Source organism: Lemur catta (genome assembly GCF_020740605.2).
Source record: "Lemur catta isolate mLemCat1 chromosome 10 unlocalized genomic scaffold, mLemCat1.pri SUPER_10_unloc_2, whole genome shotgun sequence".
Taxonomy (NCBI): domain Eukaryota; kingdom Metazoa; phylum Chordata; class Mammalia; order Primates; family Lemuridae; genus Lemur; species Lemur catta.
This window is the reverse complement of record NW_025423733.1, coordinates 351,816-370,656: the sequence shown is the minus strand read 5'-3', so window position 1 is coordinate 370,656 and position 18,841 is coordinate 351,816. Positions and strand designations below refer to the sequence as shown.

The following is an 18,841-nucleotide window of genomic DNA, read 5'->3' as shown; positions in this document are numbered from 1 at the left end:
TGAAACAGGATCCGCACTATTCACCTGTCCCACAAAGGCGCACTTCTCATGTCTGGTGCTAGTCCAACAAACCCAGGACTGACAGAGGCCCTGCACTTGCGATCCCAGAAAAATATCTCATCTCCAAAGAAGGATTCTTCCGCTAACGTTTGAAAAGGGCTCCCTTTCTTGAAACAGTGGTGAAAAAATAGTGAAATAATACTGAAAACAAAGCTATCTTCCAAGGCTCCTGTGCCAACTATGGGAAATAACAAGCTACCTGGGCCTCAGCAGAATTTTCGCTGCAAAAAGCATCATAGGCTTCAGTACGCAGAGACGGACCTCATGACTATTCCGGTGCCAAACGCCATGGAAATGGCAAATAATTACCAACACACTGGTCATTTCAACGTGTCAGGATGAAATCTGAAGCACGAACCACACTTATCACATCTCACGCAAATATGCACTTACCAACTCTGGAGGTAAACAAATCAAAGGCAGGGCCGACAGAAGCCCTGCACTTACACCCCACCATGAAATCTCAACTACCTGGCAGGATTCTTATGCTAATGCGAGAACCCTGCTCGGGTTCTGAAAATAATGCTGAAACCACAATGGAATATTACTTAAAAGAACACTTTCATGGTAGTCTCTAGGACCAACTATTGCAAATGCCAAGATTACTGGGCCTCAGCCTGTTTCGTCTGTGAAGACTCTCGTATGCTTAAGGATGCAGAGACCAACCTTATGACAATTACTGTGAAAATTGCTTCGCAAAAATAACAAATAGTTCTCCACTTAGCGGTTCTTTCAAAAGTTGGGCCACACACCTCTTGGAAAGATCGAGTTACTTTGGCCTAGCCTTCGATTGGTCTGGAGAAGCAATCGCCATTCCTAGCTGATGAATCAAATGATTCTGAAAGGAACGGTGAAAAGTGTCGATCCTGTTTCAGTCTTTGGACTGAAACAGCATCCGCACTATTCACCTGTCCCACAAAGGCGCACTTCTCATGTCTGGCGCTAGTCCAACAAACCCAGGACTGACAGAGGCCCTGCACTTGCCACCCCAGAAAAATATCTCATCTCCAAAGAAGGATTCTTCCGCTAATGGTTGAAAAGGGCTCCCATTCTGGAAACAGTGTTGAAAAAATGGTGAATTAATACTGAAAACAATCCTATCTTCCAAGGCTCCTGTGCCAGCTATGGGAAATAGCAAGTTACCTGCGACTCAGCAGAGGTTTCTCTGCAGAAAGCATCATAGGCTTCAGGATGCAGAGACCGACCTCATGAATATTATGGTGCAAAACGCTATGGTAATGGCAAAAAATTACCAACATACTGGTGATTTCAAAACTGTCAGGATGAAAACTGAAGAACGATCCATACTTTTCCCATCCCACGCAAATATGCACTTACAAGCTCTGGAGGTAAACAAATAAACGCAGGGCTGAGAGAAGCCCCCGACTTACACCCCACCCAGAAATCTCTACTACCAGTCAGAATTCTTATGCAAATGCGAGAACCCTGCTCGGGTTGTGAAAATAATGGTGAAAACACAGTGGAATAATACTTAAAAGAACATTTTCGTTGTAGCCTTAGGACCAATTATAGGAAATGCTTACTGGGCCTCTGCCTGTTTCATCTGTGAAAACTCTCGTACGCTTAAGGATGCAGAGACCAACATTATCACAATTGCGGTGAAAAGTGCTACGGAAAAATGCCAAATAGTTCTCCACCTAGCGGTTGTTTCAAAAGTTGGGCCACACACCTCTTGGAAAGATCGAGTTACTTTGGCCTAGCCTCCTATTGGTCTGGAGAAGGAATCGCCATTCCTAGCTGATGAATCAAATGATTCTGAAAGGAACGGTGAAAAGTGCAGATCCTGTTTCAGTCTTTAGACTGAAACAGGATCCGCACTATTCACCTGTACCACAAAGGCGCACTTCTCATGTCTGGCGCTAGTCCAACAAACCCAGGACTGACAGAAGCCCTGCACTTGCCACCCCAGAAAAATATCTCATCTCCAAAGAAGGATTCTTACGCTAACATTTGAAAAGGGCTCCCGATCTTGAAACAGTGGTGAAAGGATGGCGAAATAATACTGAATACAATCCTATCTTCCAAGGTTCCGGTGCCAGCTATGGGAAATAGCAAGTTAGCTCGACCACAGCAGAGGTTTCTCTGCGAAAAGCATCATAGGCTTCAGAATGCAGAGACCGACCTCGTGACCATTACGGTGCAAAATGCCATGGAAATGGCAAATAATTACCAACATACTGGTGATTTCAAAACTCCCAGGATGAAATCTGAAGCACGATCCACACTTTTCCCATCTCACGCAGATATGCACTTACAAGCTCTGGAGGTAACCAAATCAAACGCAGGTCTGACAGAAGCCCCCCACTTACACCCCACCCAGAAATCTCAACTACCAGGCAGGATTCTTATGCTAATGCGAGAACCCTGCTCAGGTTGTGAAAACAATGGTGAAACCACAGTGGAACAATACTTAAAAGAACACTTTCGTTGTAGCCTTAGGACCAACTATTGGAAATGCCAAGTTTACTGGGCCACAACCTGCTTTCGTCTGTGAAAACTCTCGTATGCTTAAGGATGCAGAGATCAACCTTATGACAGTTACGGTGAAAAGTGCTACGGAAAAATACCAAATAGTTCTCCACCTAGTGGTTGTTTCAAAAGTTGTGCCACACACCTCTTTGAAAGATCGAGTTACTTTGGCCTAGCCTTCGCTTGGTCTGGGTAAGGAATCGCCATTCCTAGCTGATGAATCAAATGATTCTGAAAGGAACGGTGAAAAGTGCGGATCCTGTTTCAGTCTTTAGACTGAAACAGGATCCGCACTATTCACCTGTCAAACAAAGGCGCACTTCTCATGTCTGGGGCTAGTCCAACAAACCCAGGACTGACTGAGGCCCTGCACTTGCCACCCCAGAAAAATATCTCATCTCCAAAGAAGGATTCTTACGCTAACCGTTGAAAAGGGCTCCCGTTCTTGAAACAGTGGTGAAAGGATGGTGAAATAATACTGAAAACAATCCTATCTTCCAAGGCTCCGGTGCCAGCTATGGGAGATAGCAAGTTACCTGGGCCTCAGCAGAGGTTTCTCTGCACAATGCATCATAGGCTTCAGGATGCACAGACCGACCTCAGGAGTATTACGTTCCAAAACGCTATAGTAATAGCAAATAATTACCACCATACTGGTGATTTCAAAACTGTCTGGATGAAATCTAAAGCTGGATCCACACATTTCCCATCTCATGCAAATATGCACTTACCAGCTCTGGAGGTAAGCAAATCAAACGCAGGTCTAACAGAAGCCCCCCACTTACACCGTACCCAGAAATCTCAACTACCATGCAGGATTCTTATGCTAATGCGAGAAACCTGCTCGGGTTCTGAAAACAATGGTGAAACCACAGTGGAATAATACTTAGAAGAACACATTCTTTGTAGTCTCTAGGGCCAACTATTGGAAATGCCAAGTTTACTGGGCCTCAGCCTGCTTTCGTCTGTGAAAATTCTCGTATGCTTAAGGATGCAGAGTGCAACCTTATGACACTTACGATGAAAAGTGCAACGGAAAAATCCCAAATAGTTCTCTATCTAGCGGTTTTTTCAAAAGTTGTGCCACACCTCTTTGAAAGATGGAGTTACTTTGGCCTAGCCTTCGATTGGTCTGGAGAAGGAATCGCTATTCCTAGCTGATGAATCAAATCATTCTGAACAAAACGGTGAAAAGTGAGGATCCTGTTTCAGTCTTTAGACTCAAACGTGATCCGCACTATTCATCTCTTCCACAAAGGCGCACTTCTCATGTCTGGCGCTAGTCCAACAAACCCAGGACTGACAGAGGCCCTGCACTTGCCACCCCAGAAAAATATCTCATCCCCAAAGAAGGATTCTTACGCTAACGGTCGAAAAGGTTTCCCGTTCTTGAAAAGTGGTGAAAGGATGGTGAAATAATACTGAAAACAATCCTATCTTCCAAGGCTCCTGTGCCAGCTATGGGAAATAGCAAGTTACCTGGGCCTCAGCAGAGGTTTCTCTGCAGAAAGCATTATAGTCTTCAGGATTCGTAGACCGACCTCATGAATATTACGTTGCAAAACGCTATGGTAATGGCAAATAATTACCAACATACTGGTGATTTCAAAACTGTCAGGATGAAATCTGAAGCACGATCCACACTTTTCTCATCTCTCGCAAAGGTGCACTTACCAATTCTGGAGGTAAACAAATCAAAGGCAGGGCTGACAGAAGCCCTGCACTTATACCCCACCCAGAAGTCTCAACTACTAGGGAGGGTTCTTATGCAAATGCGAGAACCCTGCTTGGGTTGTGAAAACAATGGTGAAACCACAGTAGAATAATACTTAAAAGAACACTTTCGTTGTAGCCTTAGGACCAACTATTGGAAATGCCAAGTTTACTGGGCCTCAGCCTGCTTTCGTCTGTGAAAACTCTCGTATGCTTAAGGATGCAGAGACCAACCTTATGACAATTACGGTGAAATGTGCTACGGAAAAACCCCAAATAGTTCTACACCTAGCGGTTGTTTCAAAAGTTGTGCCACACACCTCTTGGAAAGATCGAGTTACTTTGGCCTAGCCTTTGATTGGTCTGGAGAATGAATCGCCATTCCTAGCTGATGAATCAAATGATTCTGAAAAGAACGGTGAAAAGTGCAGATCCTGTTTCAGTCTAAAGACTGAAACAGGATGTGCATTTTTCACCTCTCACACAAAGGCGCACTTCTCATGTCTGGCCCTAGTCAAACAAACACAGGACTGACAGTGGTCCTGCAGGTGCCTCCCCAGGAAAATATTTCATATCCAAAGAAGGATTCTTATGCTAACGGTTGAAAAGTTCTCCCTTTCTTGAAATAGTGGTCAAAGGATGGTGAAATAATACTGAAACTAATCGTATCTTCAAAGGCTCTGGTGCCAGGTATGGGAAACACCAAGTTACCTGGGCTGGAGAAGAGTTTTCTCTGCGAAAGGCATCATACTCTTAATGATGCAGAGACCAACTACTATCATGGTGTAAAGCGCAATTGAAATGCAAAATAATTAGCAACATACTGGTTATTGCAAAAGTGTCAGGATGAAATCTGAAGCACGATCCACACTTTTCCCATCTCACGCAAATATGCACTTACCAACTCTGAAAGTAAACAAATCAAACACAGGGCTGCCAGAAGCCGTGCACTTACACCCCACACAGAAATCTCAACAAGGAAGAAGGATATTTATGCTAATGCGTGAAACCTGCTCTGGTTCTGAAAACAGTGGTGAAAACACAGTGCAATAATACTGAAAAGAACACTTTCTTTATAGTCACTCGTACCAACTATTGGAAATGCCAAGTTTACTGGGCCTCAGCATACTTTTGTCTGTGAAAACTATCCTATGCTTAAGGATGCAGAGACCAACCTTATGACAATTATGGTCAAACGTGCTACAGAAAAATACCAAATAGTTCTCAACATAGTGGTTATTTCAAAAGATGTGCCACACAGCTCTTGGAAAGATCCAGTTACTTTGGCCAAGCCTTTGATTGGTCTGGAGAAGGAGTCGCTATTCCTAGCTGATAAATCAAATGATTCTGAAAGGAACAGTGAAAAGCGTGAAACAGGATCTGCATTTTTCACCTCTGACACAAAGGCGCACTTCTCATGTCTGGCGCTAGTCCAAAAAACCCAGGACTCAAAGAGGCCCTGCACTTGCCACCCCAGTAAAATATCTCATCTCCAAATAGGATTCTTATGCTAATGGTTGAAAAGTGCTCCCATTCTTGAAACAGTGGTGAAAGAATGGTGAAATAATGCTGAAAACAATCGTATCTTCAAAGGCTCTGTTGCCAGGTATGGGAAATACCAAGTTACCTGGGCCTTAGTAGAGTTTTCTATGCGAAAAGCATCATAGGCTTAAGGATGCAAAGACCAACTTTATGACAATTATGGTGAAAACTGGTACGAAAAAGTACCAAATAGTTCTCAACCTAGCAGTTATTTCAAAAGTTGTGCCACATACCTCTTGGAAAGATCGAGTTACTTTGTCCTAGCCCTCCATTGGTCTGGAGAAGGAATTGCCATTCGTAGCTGATGAATCAATGATTCTGAAAAGAACATTTAAAAGTTTTGAAACAGGATTTGCACTATCCACCTCTCACACAAAGGCCCACTTCACATTTTTGGCGCTAGTCAAACAAACTCATGACCGGCAGAGGCTCTGCACTTGCCACCCCAGAAAAATATCTCATCTCCAAAGAAGGATTCTTAGCCTGATGGTTGAAAAGTGCTCCCGTTCTTGAAACAGTGGTCAAAGGATGATGAAATAATACTGAAAACAATCGTATCTTCAAAGGCTTTGATACCAGGTATTGGAAATACCATGTGTCCTAGGCCTCAGTAGAGTTTTCTCTGCAAAAAGCATCATAGGCTTAAGGATGCAGAGACCAACCACTATTACGGTGCAAATTGCTATGGAAATGGGAAATAATTACCAACATACTGGTTATTTCAAAAGTGTCAGGATGAAATCTGAACCACGATCCACACTTTTAACTTCTCACACCAATAGGCACTTACCAAGTCGACAAGTAAACAAATAAAACACAGGGCTGACAGAAGCCCGGCATTTACATCCCACACCGAAATCTCAACTAACAGGAAGGCCACTTATGCTAATGCATGAAACCTGCTCTGAATCTGAAAGTAATCGTGAAACCACAGTGAAATAATACTTAAAAGAACACTTTCTTTACAGTCTCTAGTACCAAATATTATAAATGCCAAGTTTACTGGGCCTCAGCATCTTTTGTCTGAGAAATCTATTGTATGCTTAAGGATGCAGACATCAACCTTATGACAATTATGGTGAAAAGCGCTAGGAAAAAATACCAAATAGTTCTCAACCTAGTGGTTATTTCAAAAGTTGTGCCACACACCTCTTGGAAAGATCGAGTTACTTTGGCCTAGCCTTTGATTGGTCTGGAGAAGGCATCGCCATTCCTAACTGATGAATGAAATGATTCTGAAAAGAACGGTTAAAAGTTCTGAAACAGAATCCGCACTATTCACCACACACAAAGGCACACTTCTCATGTGTGCAGCTAGTCCAACAAACCCAGGACTGACAGAGGCCCTGCACTTGTCACCTGAGAAAAATATCTCATCTCCAAACAAGGATTCTTATGCTAACGGTTGAAAAGTGATCCCAATCTTGAAACACTGGTGAAAGGATGGTGAAATAATGCTGAAAACAATTGTATCTTCAAAGGCTCTGGTGCAAGGTACCGGAAATACCAAGTTACCTGGGCCTCAGTAAAGTTTCCTTGTGCGATAAGCATCATAGGCTTAACGACGCAGACACCAACCACTATTATGCTGAAAAACGCTATGGAAACGGCAAAAACTTACCAACATACTGGTGATTTCAAAAGTGTCAGGATGAAATCTGAAGCATGACCCACACTTTTCCCATCTCACGCAAATATGCACTTACCAACTCTGGAGGTAAACAAATAAAACACAGTCCTGACAGAAGCCCCGCAGTTATTCCCACACAGAAATCTAAATTAGGAGGAAGGATACTTATGCTAATGCGTAAAACCTGCTCAGGTTCTGAAAATAATTGTGAAACCACAATGGAATAATACTTAAAAGAACACTTTCTTTATAGTCTCTAGTAGCAACTATTGGAAATGCCAAGTTTACTGGGCCTCAGCATGCTTCTCTCTGTGAAAACTATTGATTTCTTAAGGATGCGGAGAACAACCTTATGAGAATTATGGTGAAAAGTGCTACGAAAAAATAAGAAATAGTTCTCAACCTAGCGGTTATTTCAAACGTTGTGCCACACACCCCTTGGAAAGATCGAGTTACTTTGGCCTAGCCTTCGATTGGTCTGGAGAAGGAATCCCCATTCCTAGCTGATGAATCAAATGATTCTGAAAAGAACAGTTAAAAGTGCGGATCCTGTTTCAGTCTTTTAGACTGAAACAGGATTCGCACTATTCACCTCTCACAAAAAGGCGCACTTCTCATGTCTGGCGCTAGTCCTACAAACCCAGGACTGACAGAGGCCCTGCACTTGCCACCCCAAAAAGAAAAATTCTCATCTCCAAAGAAGATTTCCTATGCTAACGCTTGAAAAGTGCTCCTGTTGTTGAAACAGTGGTGAAAGGATGGTGAAATAATACTGAAAACAATCGTATCTTCAAAGGCTCTGGTGCAAGGTTTGAAAAATACCAAGTTACCTGGGCCTCAGTAGAGTTTTCTCTGTGAAAAACAACGTAGCCTTAGGTATGCAGAGACCAACCTTATCACTATTACTGTGAAAAACGCTATGGAAATGGCAAATAATTACCAACATACTGCTTATTTCAAATGGTCAGAATGAAATCTGAAGCAAGATCGACCCTTTTCCCATTTCAGGCAAATATGCACTTACCAACAGTGGAGGTAAACAAACCAAAAACAGGGCTAACGGAAGCCTCGCACTTACACCCCACACAGAAATCTCAACTACGAGGAAGGATTCTTACGCCAATTGGCTAAACCTGCTCTGGTTCTGAAAATAATGGTGAAACCACAGTGCAGTAATACTTAAAAGAACACTTTCTTTATAGTCTCTAGTACCAACTATTGGAAATGCCAAGTTTACTGGGCCTCAGCATACTTCTGTCTGTGAAAACTACGTTATTCTTAAGGATGAAGAGAACAATCTTATGAAAATTATGGTGAAAAGTGCTACGAAAAAACACCAAATAGTTCTCAACCTAGCGGTTATTTCAAAAGTTTTGCCACACACCTCTTGTAAAGATCGAGATACATTGGCCTAGCCTTCGATTGGTCTGGAGAAGGCATCGTCATTCCTAACTGATGAATCAAATGATTCTGAGAAGAACAGTTACAAGTTCTGAAACAGGATCCGCACTATTCACCTCTCACACAAATGAGCACTTCTCATGTCTGGCGCTAGTCCAACAAACCCAGGACTGACAGAGGCCCTGCACTTGCCACCCAGAAAAATCTCTCATCTCCAAAGAAGGATTCTTATGCTAACAATTGAAAAGTACTCCCATTCTTGAAACAGTGGTGAAAGGATGGTCAAATAATACTGAAAACAATCGTATCTTCAAAGGCTCTGGTGCCAGGTATGGGAAACACCAACTTACCTGGGCCCCAGTAGAGTTTTCTCTGCGAAAAGCATCATAGGCTTAAGGATGCAGACACCAACCTTATCACTATTACGGTTAAAAATGCTATGGAAATGGCACATAATTACCAACATACTGGTTATTTGAAAAGTGTCAGGATGAAATCAGAAGCACGATCCACACTGTTCCCATCATATGCAAATATGCACTTACCAACTTTGGAGGTAAGCAAATCAAACACAGGGCTCACAGAGGCCGGGCACTTACACCCCACACAGAAATCTCAAGTACCAGGCAGGATTCTTATGCTAATGAGAGAAACCTGTTCTGGTTCTGAAAGTAATAGTGAAACCACAGTGGAATAATACTTAAAAGAACACTTTTTTTATAGTCTCTATTACCAGCTATTGGAAATGCCAAGTTTACTGGGCCTTAGCATACTTTTGTCCTTGAAAACTATCGTATGCTTAAGGATGCAGAGACCAACGTTATGAAAATTATGGTGAGAAGTGCTACCAAAAAATACCAAGTAGTTCTCAACCTAGCAGTTATTTCAAAAGTTTTGCCACACACCTCTTGGAAATCTGGAGTTACTTTGGCCTAGCCTTCGATTGGTCTGGAGAAGGAATCGCCATTCCTCGCTGATGAATCAAATGATTTTGAGAAGAACAGTGAAAAGTGTGGATCCTGTTTCAGTCTTTAGACTGGTGTCTCCTTAACTAGTTTCAGCCCCCAATACTATTTCCACCTGGGTCCTATTAGTCTCCCGCAGAACTAGGCTTTCATTGAGCACACTTTGGGAAACACAGCTCAAATGTGCGAGCAGTAAACCTTACACCTGAATTAGGGTCTGCACAGAACTCTCAGTTTTCTCTGCTAATATAACTGAGGTACAAATTCACTTTTACAAGAGGATCTGAGGTGTCAAATACATTTCCCTGCAAGCAAGCAAGTTCGCTGAGCATATGAATCAGCCATGCAAAAGGATAGATGTGGCTGGTTCCCTGGGGAACTTCAGGCTGGCTGGGCCACTGAGAGAGCCGGGCAAGGGGAGGGAGTGCCACTCGAGCCCTGTGCTCTCCTGGGAACTCCGACCAGGCCCACCACTGTCACAGGGACTCATGGGGAATCAGGATGCAAGTCCTTCTTCCACTGTGGTTTCACTATTATATTCACAACCAGAGCAGATTTCATCCATTAGCAAAAGAATCCTTCCTCCTAGTTGAGATTTCTGTGTGGGGTGTAAGTGTGGGGCTTCTGTCAGCCCTGTGTTTGATTTGTTTACCTCCAGAGTTGGTAAGTGCATATTTGCGTGTGATGGGAACAGTGTGGATTGTTCTTCTGACTTCAACCTGACACTTTAAACTGAAAGAGGATCCACACTATTCACCTCTCACACAAAGGCGCACTTCTCCTGTCTGGCGCTAGTCCAACAAACCCAGGACTGACAGAGGCCCTGCACTTGCCACCCCAGAAAAATATCTCATCTCTAAAGAAGGATTCTTATCCTAACGGTTGAATAGTGCTCCCGTTCTTGAAACAGTGGTGAAAGGATAGTGAAATAATACTGAAAACAATCGTATCTTCAAAGGCTCTGGTGCCAGCTCTGGGAAATACCAAGTTACCTGGGCGTCAGTAGAGTTTTCTCTGCGAAAGGCATCATAGGCTTAAGGATGCAGAGACCAAGCTTATAACTATTACGGTGAAAAACGCTATGGAAACGGCACATAATTACCAACATAGTGGTTATGTCAAAAGTGTCAGGATGAAATCTGAAGCATGATCCACACTTTTCCCATCTCACGCAAATATGCACTTACCAACTCTGGAGGTAAACAAATCAAACACAGGGCTGACAGAAGCCCCGCACTTACACCCCACCATGAAATCTCAACTAGGAGGAAGGATTCTTATGCTAATGCATGAAACCTGCTCTGGTTCAGAAAATAATGGTGAAACCACAATGGAGTAATACTTAAAAGAACACTTTCTTTATAGTCTCTAGTAGCAACTATTGGAAATGCCAAGTTTGCTGGGCCTCAGCATACTTTTGTCTGTGAAAACTTTTGTATGCTTAAGGATGCAGAGACCAACCTTATGACAATTATGGTGAAAAGTGCTATGGAAAAATACCAAATAGTTCTCAACCTAGCAGTTATTTCAAAAGTTGTGCCGCATACCTCTTGGAAAGATGGAGTTACTTTGGCATAGCCTTCGATTGGTCTGGAGAAGGAATCGCCATTCCTAGCTGATGAATCAAATGATTCTGAAAGGAACGATGAAAAGTTTGGATCCTTTTTCAGTCTTTTTTTTTTTTTTTGTATTCCTGGACCGCCTAGAATCACGATGAAGATGGACTTGCATCCTGATTCCCCATGAGGCCCTGTGACAGCGGTGGGCCTGGTCGGCGTTCCCAGGAGAGCACAGGGCTCGAGTGGCACTCCCTCCCCTTGCCCGGCTCTCTCAGTGGCCCAGCCAGCCTGAAGTTCCCCAGGGAACCAGCCGCATCTACCCTTTTGCATGGCTGATTCATATGCTCGGCGAATCTCACTGGCTCACAGGCAAATGTATTTGACCCCTCGGATCCTCTTGTGAAGTCAACTTGTACCTCAGTTATATTAGCAGAGAAAACTGAGAGCTCTGTGCAGACCCTAATTCAGGTGTAAGGTTTGCTGCTCACACGTTTGAGCTGTGTTTCCCAAAGTGTGCTCTGTGAAAGCCTAGTTCTGTGGGAGATTAATAGGACCCAGGTGGAAATAGTATTGGGGGCTGAAACTAGTTCAGGAGACACCAGGTGAGGTGAATGTGAATTTTTGCTTGGCTGCAGGACTTCTCAGTGCCTTTATGCTGCTGTGCATTGGGAATCTCCAAGGCAGGAAGGGTGATGACCTGCAGTTTCTCCAAACTGACCTTATCCTAAAGCCATTCCTCAGTGGGAGGTCTGGGGGCATTACTACTCTGCTGAACACAGTTAGGGAAATGCTGGTCTAGAATTGTAGAAACCACAGTGCTCTCAGGTCTTTGCACATGGGGCCGTACCATGTAATGTCAAGAGGCTTTGGGGAGTCGGGGAGGTAAGGCCCAAGGTCTCCCCTGCAGTTGTGGGGCTCTGCTCACCCTCCTGGGCAGTGTATTCACTGTCGATGATCCTGGCCAAACCGAAGTCAGCGATTTTGCAACACAAGGTCTCAGACACCAGGATGTTGGCCGCCCATAGGTAGCGGTGGATAGAATTCATGTGCTCGATGTACGCCATCCCTTCGGTGATCTGGGCTGACATGTCGATCAGTCTCGGGAGGGACAGTCTGCCACCGTAGTCTGTCTTCAGGAAATCCAGCAGGCACCCTCTGGCCACATACTCGGTGACAATATAGATGGGCTCCTTGGGGACCATGGTGTAGAGCCAGACCAGCCTCTCGTGCTACAGAGCCTTCATCAGGTTCGCCTCACCCAGGAAGGCTTCCGGAGACATCCTTCCCTCATTCAAGGTCTTGATGGCCACCTTCACATTGTTTCTGTAGTAGCCCATCCAGACTTTGCCAAACTGCCCTGATCCGAGTTTCCTGACCAGCCTGAGAGACTGCCGGGGGATCTCCCACTTGTCCTGGGCCCAGGGGTTATGAGGAGCAAGGCTGACGCAGGGCACGGTCAGCCTCTGGCACAAACCATCCCCTTTCTTGCAGTAGTGCTGCACCAGGGCCTGGAGCGAGGGGAAGGTGACCCGGAGGGAGATGTAGCAGCCCCCTTCCTCCAGGGAGCGGATCTTATACTGCTTGACTATTTCCCCCTGGGCGGTGACAACCTTCACAGACAGGAAGAAGGCACCTTTGCTGGTTTACTCTCTCTGATGAGAAAGGAGCCGGCCTCTCACAAAAAGGCGCACTTCTCATGTCTGGCGCTAGTCCAACAAACCCAGGAGTCACAGAGGCCCTGCACTTGCCACCCAGAAAAATATCTCATCTCCAAAGAAGGATTCTTACGGTAACGCTTGAAAAGTACTCCCATTCTTGAAACAGTGGTGAAAGGATGGTGAAATAATACTGAAAACAATCCCATTTTCCAAGGCTCCGGTGTCAGCTCTGAGAAATACCAAGTTACCTGGGACTCAGTAGAGTTTTCTCTACCGAAAGGCATCATAGGCTTCGGGATGCAGAGACTAACCTTATCACTATTACAGTGAAAAACGCTATGGAAATGGCACATAATTACCAACATACTGGTGATTTCAAAAGTGTCAGGATGAAATCTGAAGCACGATCCACACTTTTCCCATCACACCCAAATATGCACTTTCCAACTCTGGAGGTAAATAAATCAAAGGCAGGGATGACAGAAACCCCCAATTACACCCCACCCAGAAATCTCAACTACCAGGCAGGATTCTCATGCTAATACGAGAACCTAGCTCGGGTTGTGAAAACACCAGTGAAACCACAGTGGAATAATACTTAAAAGAACACTTTCTTTGTAGTCTCTAAGTCCAACTATTGGAAATGCCAAGTTTACCAGGCCTCAGCCTGCTTTCGTCTGTGAAAACTCTCGTATGCTTAAGGGTGCAGAGACTAACCTTCTGACGATTATGGTGAAAAGTGCTATGGAAAAAAGCCAAATAGTTCTCCGCCTAGCGGTTGTTTCAAAAATTGTGCCACACAACTCTTGGAAAGATCGAGTTACTTTGGCCTAGCCTTCGATTGGTCTGGAGAAGCAATTGCCATTCCTAGCTGATGAATCAAATGATTCTGAAAGGAATGGTGAAAAGTGCGGATCCTGTTTCAGTCTTTAGACTGAAACAGGATCCGCACTATTCACCTGTCCCACAATGGCGCACTTCTCATGTCTGGTGCTAGTCCGACAAACCCAGGACTGACAGGGGCCCTGCACTTGCCACCCCAGAAAAATATCTCATCTCCAAAGAAGGATTCTTACGCTAACGGTTGACAAGGCCTCCCCTTCTTGAAACAGTGGTGAAAGGATGGTGAAATAATACTGAAAAGAATCCTTTCTTCCAAGGCTCCTGTGCCACCTATGGGAAACAGCAAGTTACCTGGGCCTCAGCAGAGGTTTCCCTGCGAAAAGCATCATAGGCTTCAGGATTTAAAGACCGACCTCAGGACTCTTACGGTGCAAAACGCTATGGAAATGGCAAATAATTACCAACACACTGGTGATTTCAAAAGTGTCAGGATGAAATCCGAAGCACGATCCAACTTTTCCCATCTAACGCAAATATGCACTTACCAACTCTGGAGGTAAACAAATCAAATGCAGGGCTGACAGAAGCCCCGCACTTACACCCCACCCAGAAATCTCAACTACCAGGCAGGATTCTAATGCTAATGCGAGAAACCTGCTATGGTTCTGAAAACAATGGTGAAACCACAGTGGAATAATACTTAAAAGAACATTTTCTTTGTAGTCTCTAGGACCAACTATTGGAAATGTCAACTTTACTAGGCCTCAGCCTGTTTCGTCTGTGAAAACTCTGGTATGCTTCACGATGCAGAGACCAACCTTAGGACAATTACGGTGAAAAGTGCTACAGAAAAATACCAAATATTTCTCCACCTAGCGGTTCTTTCAAAAGTTGGGCCACACACCTCTTGGAAAGATCGAGTTACTTTGGCCTAGCCTTCGATTGGTCTGGAGAAGCAATCGCCATTCCTAGCTGATGAATCAAATGATTCTGAAAGGAACGGTGAAAAGTGCGGATCCTGTTTCACTCTGTAGACTTAAACAGGATCCGCACTATTCACCTGTCCCAAAAAGGCGCACTTCTCATGTCTGGTGCTAGTCCAACAAACCCAGGACTGACAGAGGCCCTGCACTTGCCACCCCAGAAAAATATCTCATCTCCAAAGAAGGATTCTTCCGCTAACGGTTGAAAAGGGCTCCCATTCTTGAAACAGTGGTGAAAAAATGGTGAAATAATACTGAAAACAATCCTATCTTCCAAGGCTCCCTTGCCAGCTATGGGAAACAGCAAGTTACCTGGGCCTCAGCGGAGGTTTCTCTGCAAAAAGCATCATAGGCTTCAGGATGCAGAGACCGACCTCATGACTATTACGGTGCCAAACGCCATGGAAATGGCAAATAATTACCAACACACTGGTCATTTCAAAGTGTCAGGATGAAATCTGAAGCACGATCCACACTCTTCCCATCTCACGCAAATATGCACTTTCCAACTCTGGAGGTAAACAAATCAAAGGCAGGGCTGACAGAAGCCCCGCACTTACACCCCACCATGAAATCTCAACTACCAGGCAGGATTCTTATGCTAATGCGAGAACCCTGCTCGGGTTCTGAAAATAATGCTGAAACCACAATGGAATAATACTTAAAAAAACACTTTCTTGATAATCTCTAGGACCAACTATTGGAAATGCCAAGATTAATGGGCCTCAGCCTGTTTCGTCTGCGAAAACTCTGGTATGCTTAAGGTGAAGAGACAAACCTTAGGACAATTACGGTGAAAAGTGCTTCGGAAAAATACCAAAGAGTTCTCCACTTAGCGGTTCTTTCAAAAGTTCGGGCACACACCTCTTGGAAAGATCGAGTTACTGTGCCCTAGCATTCGATTGGTCTGGAGAAGCAATCGCCATTCCTAGCTGATGAATCAAATGATTCTGAAAGGAACGGTGAAAAGTGCGGATCCTGTTTCAGTCTTTAGACTGAAACAGGAACCGCACTATTCACCTGTCCCACAAAGGCGCACTTCTCATGTCTGGCGCTAGTCCAACAAACCCAGGACTGACAGAGGACCTGCACTTGCCACCCCAGAAAAATATCTCATCTCCAAAGAAGGATTCTTCCGCTAACGGTTGAAAAGGGCTCCCGTTCTTGAAACAGTGGTGAAAAAATGGTGAAATAATACTGAAAACAATCCTATCTTCCAAGGCTCCTGTGCCAGCTATGGGAAATAGCAAGTTACCTGGGCCTCAGCAGAGGTTTCTCTGCAAAAAGCATCATAGTCTTCAGGATGCAGAGACCGACCTCATGACTATAACGGTGCCAAACGCCATGGAAATGGCAAATAATTACCAACACACTGGTCATTTCACAGTGTCAGGATGAAATCTGAAGCACGATCCACACTTTTCCCATCTCACGCAAATATGCACTTTCCAACTCTGGAGGTAAACAAATCAAAGGCAGGGCTGACAGAAGCCCCGCACTTACTCCCCACCCAGAAATCTCAACTACCAGGCAGGATTCTTATGCTAATGCGAGAACCCTGCTCGGGTTCTGAAAATAATGCTGAAACCACAACAGAATAATACTTAAAAGAACACTTTCTTGGTAGTCTCTAGGACCAACTATTGGAAATGCCAAGATTACTGGGCCTCAGCCTGTTTCGTCTGTGAAAACTCTGGTATGCTTAAGGATGCAGAGACCAACCTTATGACAATTACGGTGAAAAGTGCTTCAGAAAAATACCAAATAGTTCTCCACTTAGCGGTTCTTTCAAAAGTTGGGCCACACACCTCTTGGAAAGATCGAGTTACTTTGGCGTAACCTTCGATTGGTCTGGAGAAGCAATCGCCAGTCCTAGCTGATGAATCAAATGATTCTGAAAGGAACGGTGAAAAGTGCGGATCCTGTTTCAGTCTTTAGACTGAAACAGGATCCGCACTATTCACCTGTCCCACAAAGGCGCACTTCTCATGTCTGGCGCTAGTCCAACAAACCCAGGACTGACAGAGGCCCTGCACTTGCCACCCCAGAAAAATATCTCATCTCCAAAGAAGGATTCTTCCACTAACGGTTGAAAAGGGCTCCCGTTCTTGAAACAGTGGTGAAAAAATGGTGAAATAATGCTGAAAACAATCTTATCTTCCAAGGCTCCTGTGCCAGCTATGGGAAATAGCAAGTTACCTGGGCCGCAGCAGAGGTTTCTCTGCAAAAAGCATCATAGGCTTCAGGATGCAGAGACCGAACTCATGACTATTACGGTGCCAAACGCCATGGAAATGGCAAATAATTACCAACACACTGGTCATTTTAAATGTCAGGATGAAATGTGAAGCACGATCCACACTTTTCCCAACTCACGCAAATATGCACTTTCCAACTCTGGAGGTAAACAAATCAAAGGCAGGGCTGACAGAAGCCCCGCACTTCCACCTCACCCAGAAATCTCAACTACCAGGCAGGATTCTTATGCTAATGCGAGAACCCTGCTCGGGTTCTGAAAATAATGCTGAAACCACAATGGAATAATACTTAAACAAACACTTTCTTGGTAGTCTCTAGGACCAACTATTGGAAATGTCAAGATTAATGGGCCTCAGCCTGTTTCGTCTTTGAAAACTCTGGTATGCTTAAGGATGCAGAGACCAACCTTAGGACAATTACGGTGAAAAGTGCTTCGGAAAAATACCAAAGAGTTCTCCACTTAGCGGTTCTTTCAAAAGTTGGGCCACACACCTCTTGGAAAGATCGAGGTACTTTGGCCTAGCCTTCGATTGGTCTGGAGAAGCAATCGCCATTCCTAGCTGATGAATCAAATGATTCTGAAAGGAACGGTGAATAGTGCGGATCCTGTTTCAGTCTTTAGACTGAAACAGGATCCGCACTATTCACCTGTCCCACAAAGGCGCACTTCTCATGTCTCGCGCTAGTCCAACAAACCCAGGACTGACAGAGGCCCTGCACTTGCCACCCCAGAAAAATGTCTCATCTCCAAAGAAGGATTCTTCCGCTAGCGGTTGAAAAGGGCTCCCGTTCTTGAAACAGTGGTGAAAAAATGGTGAAATAATACTGAAAACAATCCTATCTTCCAAGGCTCCTGTGCCAGCTATGGGAAAGAGCAAGTTACCTGGGCCTCAGCAGAGGTTTCTCTCCAAAAAGCATCATCGCCTTCAGGATGCAGAGACCGACCTCATGACTATTACGGTGCCAAACGCCATGGAAATGGCAAAAAATTACCAACACACTGGTCATTTCAAAGTGTCAGGATGAAACCTGAAGCACGATCCACACTTTTCCCATCTCACGCAAATATGCACTTTCCAATCTGGAGGTAAACAAAGCAAAGGCAGGGCCTACAGAAGCCCCGCACTTCCACCTCACCCAGAAATCTCAACTACCAGGCAGGATTCTTATGCTAATGCGAGAACCCTGCTCGGGTTCTGAAAATAATGCTGAAACCACAATGGAATAATACTTAAACAAACACTTTCTTGGTAGTCTCTAGGACCAACTATTGGAAATGTCAAGATTAATGGGCCTCAGCCTGTTTCGTCTTTGAAAACTCTGGTATGCTTAAGGATGCAGAGACCAACCTTAGGACAATTACGGTGAAAAGTGCTTTGGAAAAATACCAAAGAGTTCTCCACTTAGCGGTTCTTTCAAAAGTTGGGCCACACACCTCTTGGAAAGATCGAGTTACTTTGGCCTAGCCTTCGATTGGTCTGGAGAAGCAATCGCCATTCCTAGCTGATGAATCAAATGATTCTGAAAGGAACGGTGAAAAGTGCGGATCCTGTTTCAGTCTTTAGACTGAAACAGGATCTGCACTATTCACCTGTCCCACAAAGGAGCACTTCTCATGTCTGGCGCTAGTCCAACAAACCCAGGACTGACAGAGGCCCTGCACTTTCCACCCCAGAAAAATATCTCATCTCCAAAGAAGGATTCTTCCGCTAACGGTTGAAAAGGGCTCCCGTTCTTG

General features: G+C 44.5%; 1 pseudogene; it reads right to left on the bottom strand.

Annotated features, from left to right (window-relative positions):
• Positions 1-12,181: 12,181 nt before the first annotated feature.
• The window catches only part of LOC123629151, an 87,462-nt pseudogene continuing 80,802 nt past the window's right edge, over positions 12,182-18,841 (bottom strand).